The 14,333-nt window shown below is 54.9% G+C and overlaps 1 protein-coding gene across 1 annotated transcript in view; it reads right to left on the bottom strand.

The window, feature by feature from the left end:
• Window positions 1-14,333, bottom strand: part of LOC142257043 (NXPE family member 1-like) — a 266,013-nt gene that overhangs the window by 126,957 nt on the left and 124,723 nt on the right. The window lies entirely within an intron of this gene.

Raw genomic sequence — 14,333 nt, 5'->3', positions numbered from 1 at the left:
GGCCCTAAATCCCTACACTTTTCCCATACAAAAGTGCACACTGCAATTAACCCCTTAACTGAATCTAAGGCTTAGCATCCCTTCTCAGTCAAGCTGCCCTCGCTTGAGCCCCTTTGGGGCGGCAGTCCGGGCTGTCCCTTTGTCAGCTGTAATCGATCCTCAAGGCCACATGACAAGTTATTGAGACACTGACATTTTTGAGGGGGTCATACCTACAAGTTAACCAAAACAAGATAACCGGATAGCTCAGTCATATTTTACATAAGTGATTGCAAAATCCCTTTTAAAATTATGTTTATTGTTAATTCTGTATATTAAAAACAACACAAGTGAAAATACCACAAGCACAAAATTATTTTAGTGAAATGAAATGAATTTGAAGTAATGGTACCCCTGAAAATAATGTGAGAAAAGGGACATCATTTTAAATCCCTTAACTTAATATGTTGTTGCAGAACCTTTTGAGGCAATCACTGCAATCAAACGATTCTTGTAACTGTCAATAAGACTTCTGCATCTCTCGACAGGTATTTTGGCCATTCCTCAAGAGCAAACTGCTCCAGTTATCTCATGATTGCGTACCGCCCCAGCGCCAGCAGCCGGGCTGCTGCTTGGATTCGGATCTGCGGTGGCTCGAGGGGTCTCCGGACCCGGGAGAGGCCGCGCGGACACTCGAAATAAAGTGGGGTATTTGCAGGGGATTTTGTGGTTAGAGTCCGTGACGCCACCCACGGTGTGTGGTAAAGTGGGATATCACCGTTGCTGTTGGGAGTGCCCGGTGGCGATGGAATGGCAGCCAGGTGTTTAACCCCTCTGTGGTTAGGGGGAAGTGCCCCGGGGCTTGGTGATGGTGTTTGGGGAGCACCATTGGGGAGGAAAGGGTCACTGCGTACTCACTCAGTCCAATAACGCTGACACCGACAACTTGTAAACCGGATTTCTTAGCACCACTGTAGCAGGGAGGGAGAATGCTGGGATCCCGTGCCCGATGGTGTTGCTTGTTAGCCTGTGACCTTTTCCTTGGCACTTTCTTTACTGGTTAGCTCCTGTAGCATAAAACTAGTAGGGTCCGTATGGCTAACGGAGTGAGCTTGCTCTCAAGGTTCACGCTGGGGTTTTTCTGGACTGCAAATTGGGAAAGTCCTATCCCCCTTGTTGTGCTAGTACCCCGATTTTGGAGCGGATGGAGGACGAATCATGAAGTCTTCGCCCTCGTCGGGTAAATTACCAGGACGCTTGAAGCTACTTCCCAGCCTAGGGTCCACGTACCCCGCCATGTCCTGGCCCCTGCCCGGAGATGGCTCAAGGTCGCCGGCTGCCCTGCTCGGCAGTTCCGTGCCCCTTGACACGATCCCCTGCGACCGGGGTTCCAGCTCCTACGAGGACCAGGCCAACGTCTGCCACCTAGTAACTGAGGAGCCTAGCTCTTGACCTCTTCCAACTCACTTGTGACTGTCACGCTCCCCGGGTCCCCTGCCCAGCTCCCCGGCTCCCCTGCCACGCTCCCCGGCTTCCCTGGCTCGCTCCCCGGCTCCTCTGTCTGGCGTCCCCCGCTCCACAGCCTCCAGGCCCCCTCACCTATGATCCCCAGGCGTCCCGGTCCCCGCTCCCAGCGTCCGCCGGCAGCTTCGCTCCAGCCCGGCTCCCCTGCCTCCTGTTCGCCGCTCCCTGCCCTGGCTTCTGGCACCCGGGCCTTGCGCATGCGCATTAGGGCGCGCGCGCGCGGTCATTGACCCTTTCTTAAAGGGCCAGCGTCCACTGACAGGATATTGAACACACAGGTACAGGGTATAAAGGGGTTTAATGTCCAAGTGGGCGGGGCCTGTTCTTCGTGTTTCCTAAGCTAGGAGTCAGGTCTCCTTGTGTCTGCTGGTATACTTACCTATCTCTTTTCTAGAGCCGCTCCTGCCTCGCCATCCGGTCCTGCCGATTCCCGAACCCCGAACGCTGACTATCTGCCATCCCGTCAGTCCGTATCATCTCTGATCCCTGTGGTGATCCGTCCTCTCGCTCCATCGGTTCCGGACTCCGCCTGACAACATCTCGGCCTCCGAACCTGAGCTCCGTCACCCGGACTACCATCAGTGACTCCGTGGTCCCAGGGACTTCTACATTCCACTCTTTTGAACGGACTGTCCTGCTACCTGTAGTGCCCCGGCTACCGGACCCCTTGCCTTCAGTAAGGTGTTCGGCCCAGTGGATCCACCTCCTGGGTCTGCCCGTCCACCTGGCCCTAACAGTAAGAACAGGCCATGGATCCCGCCGAAGCACTAGCAGCCTTGCAGGAGGAACTCACACGCCAGCGTGAGACCCAGACACGCATGCTGAACTTCATGTCTTCTGTGGATACCCGCCTGAACACGCTACAAGCGTCGGTCACATCTTCGGCATCTCGAGCTTCCACTGTACAATCCACGGCCACAGCTCCCGTGGCAGCCTCCTCGGATGCTTCCAGACTTCGTTTGGCCTCACCACCCTGGTACACCGGAGATCCCAAGACCTGCAGGGGATTCATCAATCAATGCTCTCTCCATTTCAAGCAGCTGCCGCACTTGTTTGCCTCCGACCAAGCCAAGGTCGCGTTCATGATGTCCCATCTAGAGGGTGAGGCACTGGCCTGGATGAACCCCTTGTGGGAGAAGGAGGACCCTGTGATCACTAACATCCAGGACTTCCTGCAGGCATTTCGTGGCACCTTTGATGAGCCCGGACGCGCCTCCGCGTCTGCCTCATCTCTCCTCCGGCTACGTCAGGGGACTCTGACGGTGGGCCAATATGCCATCCGTTTTCGCACCTTGGCTTCAGAACTCGGGTGGAACAATGAGGCTCTAACCGCCGCCTTCTGGGAAGGTCTCTCGGGTCGTATTAAAGATGAGCTGGCTGGTCGTGACGTGCCGTCCACCCTGGATGCCCTGATTGCCCTAGCGACTCGAGTGGATCTTCGCTTTCAGGAACGATCCAAAGAGGTGTCCCGTGAGAGATGTCCGATACGGCATTCATCTCCTCCGCAGAAGCCCGCCGTACTTCAGTCAACGTCATCTGGTGTCTCCGTCCATGAGCCCATGCAGATCGACCGTTTGCGGCAGTCCGAACAACGCCAAGCAGAACGGCTCGCCAAGGGTCTCTGCTTCTACTGCGGAGAGGGCACACACCTGCTACGCTCCTGTCCAGAGAGGCCAGGAAACCCCAAAGCCTAGGGTTGGTAGGAGAGGCCACCCTAGGTGCTGGGACTCTCTCTGACCCGGTTACGTGGACTGTTCAAGTGACAACGGGAGAGACGCGGTTCACGGCCGAGGCGTATCTCGATTCCGGGGCAGCAGGCAATTTCATCCAGCAGGCCACGGTGGACAAGTACCAGGTGCCTGTTACTCCACTCGACAAACCCCTCGTGATTGCCTCTGTGGATGGGAGACCCCTCTCTGACAACATCTCGTGGATCACCAAGCCGGTGGAACTGCGTATCGGTGCCCTGCACACCGAGAACATCGCTCTCTATGTCCTCCCACACATGTCTCATCAAATCCTGCTGGGACTCCCCTGGTTACGGACACACGAACCGTCAGTCAGCTGGGGTACTGGTGAAATCACCCGATGGGGCTCCTCTTGCCACGAGAACTGTCTGAAGACTATACAGCCCATCCGACGACCTCCGGTTCCAGAGTCCCTACCGAGACTGCCCTCGGCTTATTGGTCCTTCGCGGACGTCTTTGATAAAAAGGAGTCAGAGGTACTGCCGCCACATCGTCCTTACGATTGTGCCATCGACCTGCTCCCGGGAACTACACCACCTCAAGGACGGATATATCCGCTGTCTCCTGCCGAAACAAGGGCCATGTCTACCTACATCACAGAGAACCTGGCAAGGGGATTCATTCGGAGGTCCTCCTCTCCTACGGGAGCAGGCTTCTTCTTCGTTAAGAAGAAAGAGGGCGACCTACGCCCATGCATTGACTACCGGGGATTGAACCAAATCACCGTGAAAAATAAATACCCCCTGCCGCTCATCCCCGAATTGTTTGATCGGCTTAGAGGAGCTCGTGTGTTTACCAAGTTGAATCTTCGGGGTGCCTACAACCTGGTCCGCATCCGCTCTGGGGACGAATGGAAGACCGCGTTCAATACTCGCGATGGGCACTATGAATACTGTGTGATGCCCTTCGGCCTGTGTAACGCACCAGCAGTCTTTCAGGAATTGGTGAACGACGTGTTCCGGGATCTTCTCTACGTCTGTGTGGTGGTGTATCTTGATGACATCCTGGTCTTTTCTCCGGACCTCCAGAGCCACAGAGAGAACGTGCAGCTGGTACTACAAAGACTGAGGGAGAATCGTCTGTACGCCAAGTACGAGAAGTGTGTCTTCGAGCAGTCTTCTCTTCCCTTCCTGGGTTACGTGATCTCCGATACCGGCCTGCAGATGGATCCGGAGAAGGTCTCTTCCATTCTAAACTGGCCCCTCCTTCTGGACTGAAGGCAATCCAACGCTTTCTGGGATTCGCAAACTATTACCATCAGTTCATCCCTCACTTTTCTGCTCTGACTGCACCTCTCTCCGCCTTGACCAAGAAGGGGGCTAATCCGAAGGACTGGTCACCTGCGGCCGACACCGCGTTTGGCTCCCTGAAGCGGGCATTTGCTTCCTCCCCTGTGCTCCACCGTCCGGAGTTAAACCGACAGTTCACCTTGGAGGTGGATGCCTCCTCCTCGGGAGCCGGAGCAGTGCTCATGCAGAAGTCCTCCTCCGGGAAGATGGTTACTTGCGGTTTCTTCTCCAAGAGCTTCTCAGCGCCTGAACGCAACTACACCATCGGTGACCGAGAGCTATTGGCAGTCAAACTGTCTCTGGAGGAATGGCGCTACCTTCTGGAGGGAGCAGTGTACCCCGTGATCATTTATACGGACCACAAGAACCTGGAATACCTGCGGTCCGCTCAGCGACTGAACCCACGGCAAGCCAGGTGGTCCTTGTTCTTTGCCAGGTTCGATTTCCAGCTCCATTTCCGACCCGCGGACAAGAATGTACGCGCAGATGCCTTGTCCAGGTCATTCATGCCCATGGAACAGGAGGAGGAGACATCCCAGCCCATCATCTGCCCTAGTAAAATCATTCCGGTGGCCCCTGTCACCCTGGCCCAGATACCGCCTGGGAAGACCTATGTCTCTGAGACCGACAGGCAAAAAGTGTTGCACTGGGGCCATGCCTCGAAAACAGCCGGCCATGCTGGTCAGAAGAGAACATGGAGTACAATTGTACGTCACTACTGGTGGCCATCCCTCCGCACGGACGTCGCTTCTCTTGTCTCAGCCTGCTCCTCTTGTGCCAGGAACAAGACGCCCAAACACCTGCCATATGGTCGTCTTCTGCCTCTGCCTATACCCTCTGTTCCGTGGCAACACATTGCAATGGACTTTATTACGGACTTGCCCCTGTCCTCCGGACACACAGTCATATGGGTCGTGGTGGATCGGTTCTCCAAAATGGCTCATTTCGTCCCTATGGCTGGACTGCCCTCTGCCCAGGAACTCGCTGACGCTTATATACAGCACATCTTCCGGTTGCATGGCTTTCCATCACACATTGTGTCCGACAGAGGAACTCAGTTCACCTCCCGCTTCTGGAGGGCTCTCTGCAAACATCTAGGAGTGACTCTGGACTTTTCTTCAGCCTACCATCCTCAGTCGAATGGCCAAGTGGAACGAGTCAATCAGATCTTGATCTCCTTCTTACGTCACTACGTCAACGCCCATCATGACGACTGGTCCACGCTTCTTCCTTGGGCTGAATTCTCCCATAACCACCACGTCAGTGAGTCCTCCTCCAGCTCTCCCTTCCATGTCGTTTACGGACTTCAGCCTTCCGTCCCATTACCTGTATCCTCTTCCTCGGATGTCCCTGCTGCTGATGCTGTAGCCCGTGACTTTGCAACAATTTGGGACTCTGTCAAGACGTCCCTTGGACGTGCCTCCCTGCGGATGAAGAGACACGCAGACAAGAGGCGTCTGGATCCCCCGTGTTTCTCTCCAGGAGATCTGGTCTGGCTTGCTTCCAAGTACGTCCGATTGAAGCTACCATCGTACAAGCTGGGTCCTCGCTACATCGGGCCGTTTAAAGTCCTCAGCAAGATCAATGAGGTCTCCTACAAGTTGCAGCTCCCGGCCACGATGAGGATACCCAACTCCTTCCACGTCTCCCTGCTCAAGTCGGTTGTCCTTGGTCCCTTCTCCGCTGCTGCCAGTTCTGCTCCTCCTCCTATTGCTGATGATGACATCTATGCGGTAAGGGATATCGTGGCCATGAAAACCGTACGGGGCCGGCAGTTCTTCTTGGTGGACTGGGCGGGGTATGGTCCTGAGGATAGGTCCTGGGAACCCCGGGAGAATGTGGGTACTCCTCTGATTCGTGCCTTCCTGTCCCGGTTGCGGGGAGGGGGGCGTGGGGGAGGGGGTACTGTCACGCTCCCCGGGTCCCCTGCCCAGCTCCCCGGCTCCCCTGCCACGCTCCCCGGCTTCCCTGGCTCGCTCCCCGGCTCCTCTGTCCGGCGTCCCCCGCTCCACAGCCTCCAGGCCCCCTCACCTATGATCCCCAGGCGTCCCGGTCCCCGCTCCCAGCGTCCGCCGGCAGCTTCGCTCCAGCCCGGCTCCCCTGCCTCCTGTTCGCCGCTCCCTGCCCTGGCTTCTGGCACCTGGGCCTCGCGCATGCGCATTAGGGCGCGCACGCGGTCATTGACCCTTTCTTAAAGGGCCAGCGTCCACTGACAGGATATTGAACACACAGGTACAGGGTATAAAGGGGTTTAATGTCCAAGTGGGCGGGGCCTGTTCTTCGTGTTTCCTAAGCTAGGAGTCAGGTCTCCTTGTGTCTGCTGGTATACTTACCTATCTCTCTTCTAGAGCCGCTCCTGCCTCGCCATCCGGTCCTGCCGATTCCCGAACCCCGAACGCTGACTATCTGCCATCCCGTCAGTCCGTATCATCTCTGATCCCTGTGGTGATCCGTCCTCTCGCTCCATCGGTTCCGGACTCCGCCTGACAACATCTCGGCCTCCGAACCTGAGCTCCGTCACCCGGACTACCATCAGTGACTCCGTGGTCCCAGGGACTTCTACATTCCACTCTTTTGAACGGACTGTCCTGCTACCTGTAGTGCTCGGGCTACCGGACCCCTTGCCTTCAGTAAGGTGTTCGGCCCAGTGGATCCACCTCCTGGGTCTGCCCGTCCACCTGGCCCTAACAGTGACCTCTCATCACGAGAGTCACCACACAACTGACCACTCCTGACCCTCCCTAACCAACCCCCCAAGTGGGCGGCACTATTCCCTTCAGGCTACCCATTGGTGTGTCTGGTGGGTGTGGTGCAGAGTGTTTCTAGGATTTTTGATTGGCTTGTTCTTAGCAACACCAAAGGCCAGGGACGTGTAACCAAGGAGGATTGGATACCGTGCAGAAGGGCAGATTGCACAATACCCTGTGACAACCTGATAGGCCAAAGCATCACATTTGATGGTTGCCTTTTCCAGACGGCATGTTTCAGCTCTTAAGGCCTAAGCCACACGGCATGAAAATCGGTGCGAGTGGAGTGCGCTAAAAAAATCACATTCCACTCGGACCAATATTAGCCTATGTGTCAGCACCCATGAGCGATTATTTTTTTCAGCCCTAATCGGACCGAGAAAACAATCGCAGCATGCTGCGATTATAATGCGAGACTATCTCTCACACCCATTCAAGTGTATGGGGAGAGAAAAAAATCGCACTACACTCGCGGTACACTGGTGCAGTGCAAGAATGGCAATAGCCGGCTACGGAGGAGAGAGGGAGATAAATCCCTTCCCCCCCTTCTCCGTGCCGGTCTTTCCCTCTGCTGCACCGGCCCGCCCGTCCTCAGTGATGGCCCTCCTCTCCTCAGTGACGGCCCACCCCTCGCAGCTGAGGTCCGCTCGCACGATCGGACCTCAGTCGCAGGGACACTTGCATGACACTCGGATCTGCTGTACTGCCAGCGTGACCTCAGTGTCATGCGAGGGGTTAGCAGTAATCCCCGTGTGGCCCCAGCCTTACAAAGATGCTCAATAGGATTTAGATCAGGGCTCATAGAAGGCCACTTCAGAAAAGTCCAATGTTTTCCTTTTGTTGCATTATTTTCAGCGGTACCCTCATTTCTGTCCAGGCCTATTTCATGAATTTTATTTTTCAAAAAAAAATCTATGGAAGCAGAAAAGCAATGTCTGACTTTCATTTGTTCATTTTCATAGATTTTTCATTTATTATTACTTTTGTCAGATTCAAGCTATCTCTGTGACTATTGTGGGTTTTTCTTTCATTAAATGAGGGGTACCAACAATTTTGATCATGTGTGAATAAAGTGACCAGTACATAATGGATAAATGTTACTGTTATCAGAAATCCACCACATGGCAGTATATTTAAACTTTTTACAATGAGCAGTTTATATATAAAGTGGCCAGTGCATAATGGACAGATGTTTCTTTTATCTACATAGTGCAAGCTAGAAATTAATTGATTACATGTTTAATGTAATCTAAAATAGTTTAAAGGTAATGGAATAGGGTTAACATTTACACATGTTAAGGTCAGAATCACTTCAGCTGTTTTCCCCAGATATTTCTCTATCTTATACCAGTATAAGAGAAGAAATCTATATATATAATTGCCTTATTCTGTCTGTCTGTCTGTCTGTCTGTCTGTCATGCTCCAAAATTGTGTCCTTACGGTGACACAAAGCTGATTGGCCGCTGGGCTCGCCATGGCCCCGCCCCCCACACGGATTGGCCTCTCGCCCCGGCTCTCTGCAGGCCCCGCCCCCCTCACGCAATGCACGCTCACTCTGGCCCAACTGACACGGAGCTCTGACTCCCAGGTGAGTACACACACACACATCAGATCACACTCACTCTCACACACACCTCACACATCACATCCACACACTCACAACATCCTGGGATATCGCTTGCTTCTACACCGGCTTCGTCACGATCCCAGCAGCGCCAGACATAACCTTGCGATGCTGGGATCTTAACGGAGCCCGTGAACGCTGGTAACCATTATACACATCGGGTAACTAAGGTCCCTTGGTTACCCGATGTGTATCATAGTTACCAGTGTACACCGGCTCACACTCACTCTCACACACACCTCACACATACATCACATCGCATCCACACACTCACAGCATCCGGCGATATCGCTTGCTTCTCGGCCTCGATACTGTGCTGTTGTGACCTTCCAGGACCTGCCGGAGGATCACATGGCCAGAAGCATGTGGTATCTCCGGATGTTGTGAGTATGAGCGCGTATGTGCAATATCGTCAATGTGTGTGTGCGTGAGTGTATGCGATCGGGTGTGTGTGAGTGTATGCGATCGGGTGTGTGTGAGTGTATGCGATCGGGTGTGTGTGAGTGTATGCGATCGGGTGTGTGTGAGTGTATGCGATCGGGTGTGTGTGAGTGTATGCGATCGGGTGTGTGAGAGTGTATGCGATCGGGGGTGTGTGGGTGTGTGTGAGTGTATGCGATCAGATCTGTGAGTGTCGGCAGAGGAGCATGGCGTGCTGGAGGAGGCTGGGAGGAGAGAGGCTGATCCTGGGGAAGGCTGGATGGAGAGGCTGATGCTGGGGACAGAGAGGCTGATGCTGGGATGAGAGAGGCTGATGCTGGGGACAGAGAGGCTGATGCTGGGAGGAGAGAGGCTGATGCTGGGGACAGAGAGGCTGATGCTGGGGACAGAGAGGCTGATGCTGGGGACAGAGAGGCTGATGCTGCGTGGAGAGAGGCTGATGCTGGGGGCAGAGAGGCTGATGCTGGGGACAGAGAGGCTGATGCTGCGGGGAGAGAGGCTGATGCTGGGGACAGAGAGGCTGATGCTGGGGACAGAGAGGCTGATGCTGCGGGGAGAGAGGCTGATGCTGGGGACAGAGAGGCTGATGCTGGGGACAGAGAGGCTGATGCTGGGGACAGAAAGGCTGATGCTGCGGGGAGAGAGGCTGATGCTGGGAGGAGAGAGGCTGATGCTGCGGGCAGAGAGGCTGATGCTGCGGGTAGAGAGGCTGATGCTGGCGCAGCATGGCGGATGGAGCACGTTTGGGAGTGCGCAGCATGGCGGATGGAGCACGTTTGGGAGTGCGCAGCATGGCAGATGGAGCACGTTTGGGAGTGCGCAGCATGGCGGATGGAGCACGTTTGGGAGTGCACAGCATGGCGGATGGAGCACGTTTGGGAGTGCGCAGCATGGGGGATGCAGCACCATGGGGAGTGCGGAGTATGGCGGATGGAGCACGTTTGGGAGTGCGCAGCATGGCGGATGGACCACGTTTGGGAGTGCGCAGCATGGCGGATGGAGCACGTTTGGGAGTGCGCAGCATGGGAGATGGAGCACGATGGGGGGTGCGCAGCATAGGGGATGGAGCACGATGGGGAGTGCGCTGCATGGGGGATGGAGCACGATGGGGAGTGCGCAGCATGGCAGATGGAGCACGTTTGGGAGTGCGCAGCATGGGGGATGGAGCACGATGGGGAGTGCGCAGCATGGCGGATGGAGCACGTTTGGGAGTGCGCAGCATGGCGGATGGAGCACGTTTGGGAGTGTGCAGCATGGCGGATGGAGCACGTTTGGGAGTGCGCAGGATGGGAGATGGAGCACGATGGGGGGTGTGCAGCATAGAGGATGGAGCACGTTTGGGAGTGCGCACCATGGCGGATGGAGCACGTTTGGGAGTGCGCAGCATGGGGAATGCAGCACGATGGGGAGTGCGGAGTATGGCGGATGGAGCACGTTTGGGAGTGCATGGCGGATGGACCACGTTTGGGAGTGCGCAGCATGGCGGATGGAGCACGTTTGGGAGTGCGCAGCATGGGAGATGGAGCACGATGGGGGGTGCGCAGCATAGGGGATGGAGCACGATGGGGGGTGCGCAGCATAGGGGATGGAGCACGATGGGGAGTGCGCTGCATGGGGGATGGAGCACGATGGGGAGTGCGGAGTATGGCGGATGGAGCACGTTTGGGAGTGCGCAGCATGGCGGATGGAGCACGTTTGGGAGTGCGCAGCATGGCGGATGGAGCACGTTTGGGAGTGCGCAGCATGGGAGATGGAGCACGATGGGGAGTGCGCAGCATGGCGGATGGAGCACGTTTGGGAGTGCGCAGCATGGGGGATGGAGCACGATGGGGAGTGCGCTGCATGGCGGATGGAGTACGTTTGGGAGTGCACAGGATGGGAGATGGAGCACGATGGGGGGTGCGCAGCATAGGGGATGGAGCACGATGGGGAGTGCGCTGCATGGGGGATGGAGCACGATGGGGAGTGCGGAGTATGGTGGATGGAGCACGTTTGGGAGTGCGCAGCATGGCGGATGGAGCACGTTTGGGAGTGCGCAGCATGGCGGATAGAGCACGTTTGGGAGTGCGCAGCATGGGAGATGGAGCACGATGGGGGGTGCGCAGCATAGGGGATGGAGCACGATGGGGGGTGCGCAGCATAGGGGATGGAGCACGATGGGGAGTGCGCTGCATGGGGGATGGAGCACGATGGGGAGTGCGGAGTATGGCGGATGGAGCACGTTTGGGAGTGCGCAGCATGGCGGATGGAGCACGTTTGGGAGTGCGCAGCATGGGGGATGGAGCACAATGGGGAGTGCGCTGCATGGCGGATGGAGCACGTTTGGGAGTGCACAGGATGGGAGATGGAGCACGATGGGGGGTGCGCAGCATAGGGGATGGATCACGATGGGGAGTGCGCTGCATGGGGGATGGAGCATGATGGGGAGTGCGGAGTATGGCGGATGGAGCACGTTTGGGAGTGCGCAGCATGGCGGATGGAGCACGTTTGGGAGTGCGCAGCATGGCGGATGGAGCACGTTTGGGAGTGCGCAGCATGGGAGATGGAGCACGATGGGGAGTGCGCAGCATGGCGGATGGAGCACGTTTGGGAGTGCGCAGCATGGGGGATGGAGCACGATGAGGAGTGCGCAGCATGGCGGATGGAGAACGTTTGGGAGTGCGCAGCATGGCGGATGGAGCACGTTTGGGAGTGCGCAGCATAGGGGATGGAGCACGTTTGGGAGTGCGCAGGATGGGAGATGGAGCACGATGGGGGGTGCGCAGCATGGGGGATGGAGCACGATGAGAAGTGCACACCTCCCCCCAACACACACACACGCGCGCGCACTGCACAACCCACCACACACACACACTGGGAACCACAAACAACTGCCCTACACAGACACCCACACACAGACAACGCTGCACACACAAATATACGCACATACTGCACAACACACACATTGCACAAAACATACCTCCCCCCAAAACACACCACACACACACAAACCGCGCAACACACACACAACGCTACAGACACACAGCGCTCCACAAACAACGCAACACACAAACACCGCTCTCACCCCCCATCACACCCAGACAACACCCAGAACATGTACAGCGCCCTACACAAACACTTGGTAACTACACACAACAACATCTATATATATATATAACAAAAATCATACATGAACTACACAATACGTAAATTCTAGAATACCCGATGCGTAGAATCGGGCCACCTTCTAGTATTTGTATAAGGGCCAAGGATAATGTTTTTTTTAATTAAGTCAGTGCACTAGTCACTTTATACAAAATGCTTAAAGGGCTTATCCGGCTTATTTAGATAGGGGAATGTAGGTAGATAGCAACTACCTACCTGCGCTGCTGTCAGCCCCTCTCCCCAGGCTAACAGTGGTCATGTGACCGCTCCTGTCGGTATTCTGCTACTTCCTGTGATGTCACATCGACAGGGGCAGGAGCTTATGCTCACCTTGTTGACGGGCATCACATCCAATATAATTTTGCCGCCCTGCTGCTTAGTGGGGAAGTACAGTGCGTAAGAGTCCCGCCCCCCTTTTTACCGTACCCTCCTACACATTCCGTAGTGCAGGGGTCTCAAAGACGCGGCCAGTGGGACGCATGCGGCCCCTGATGCTTCTTGCAGCTTGAAGACCCATTGATGATCGCTATATCAGGGACAAAAAGAAAGATTGGTATCCGCTCACCTGTAGCCAAAGGAGGGGTCACCGTATTCAGGACTCGTGCAAGGGAAAGGGTATACTGGCAATCCAGATTGTAGACAGAGGGTAATCCAGCAACAAAGTCCAAGGGATATTAAAATCCAAAAATGTTATTAAATCAAATTAAAATCCATATAAAAAAAGGTCCAAACAGGGTATAAACAACTGTCAGAGAGGATGCATTTCGAACCCAATGGCTCTTAGTCAGTCCAAATTTTTGGATTTTAATATCCCTTGGACTTTGTTGCTGGATTACCCTCTGTCCATTGATGATCGCTGCCTGTGATGGGGGCCCACGCAGTGAGCACTTTATTTCATATGACAGATTTCCAGGTGCTGCTTAGATGCTTGATCTCTAGAGCTACTCATCAGTTACTGCCGGTCAATCAGAGGCTACTCATCAATTAGCCGCCGGCCAATCAGAGGCCAGCAGCTGATCAATGGAGTAGCTGTATAGAAAGCTTGACCCTGTGCAGCGCTCGAAAATTAGTCATCTGATATAAAGCTGTGTTAGTGGTGGCCCCTGCAGTTGCAGCGTTCATCAAGGGGGTTGCGGGCTGCAAGAAGCAGGAAACAGGACACCAAGGGAACAGAGGAGAGGTGAGAAGAATTTGTCTTTGTTGTGTGTGTGTGTGTGTGTGTGTGTGTGTGTGAAGAATGGCACAATAGGGGACAATTCTACAGGATGCAGCATTGCTACAAGAAGAGGGCAAGGAAAAGGGACATTACTACAGAATGAGCAGAAGGATGGGCACAATTCTACAGGATGGGCACATTATTACAGGAGGGGGACAAGGATTGGCACATTACTACAGGATGGGCACAAGGATGGGGCACATTACTATATTTTACGTGCCCATATTGTCCTCTGTAGCAATGTGCCCATATTGTCACCTGTAGTAATGTGCCCAAATTGTCTCGTGTAGTAATGTGCCCATATTGTGCCTTGTAGTAATGTTATTGTCCTCTGAAGTAATGTGCCCATCCTTTAGAAATGTCCTTATTCTGGTCCCTTTCTAGTCCACTATTATGCTGTTATTCACATACACACAAAAAAATTATTCTCACCTGACTTCCGTTTTCGCTGTGTCCTCTTGCCTGCTTCTGCGGACCACAGGCACATAGACCCCCTCTGATCGCAGACGGTGCAGGGGCCATTGCTGTTGTCATCAGCGCTTCACTTCAGTGGAATGCTTTGCGGCGCCACAAATCATTCAAGTGAAGTAAAGCACTGACGACAACAGCGAGGCGGTCCCT

The sequence above is a fragment of the Anomaloglossus baeobatrachus genome, chromosome 11 (assembly GCF_048569485.1).
Source record: "Anomaloglossus baeobatrachus isolate aAnoBae1 chromosome 11, aAnoBae1.hap1, whole genome shotgun sequence".
Lineage (NCBI taxonomy): Eukaryota > Metazoa > Chordata > Amphibia > Anura > Aromobatidae > Anomaloglossus > Anomaloglossus baeobatrachus.
Note: the sequence above shows the minus strand (reverse complement) of the source record. Positions and strands in the feature narration are given on the sequence as shown.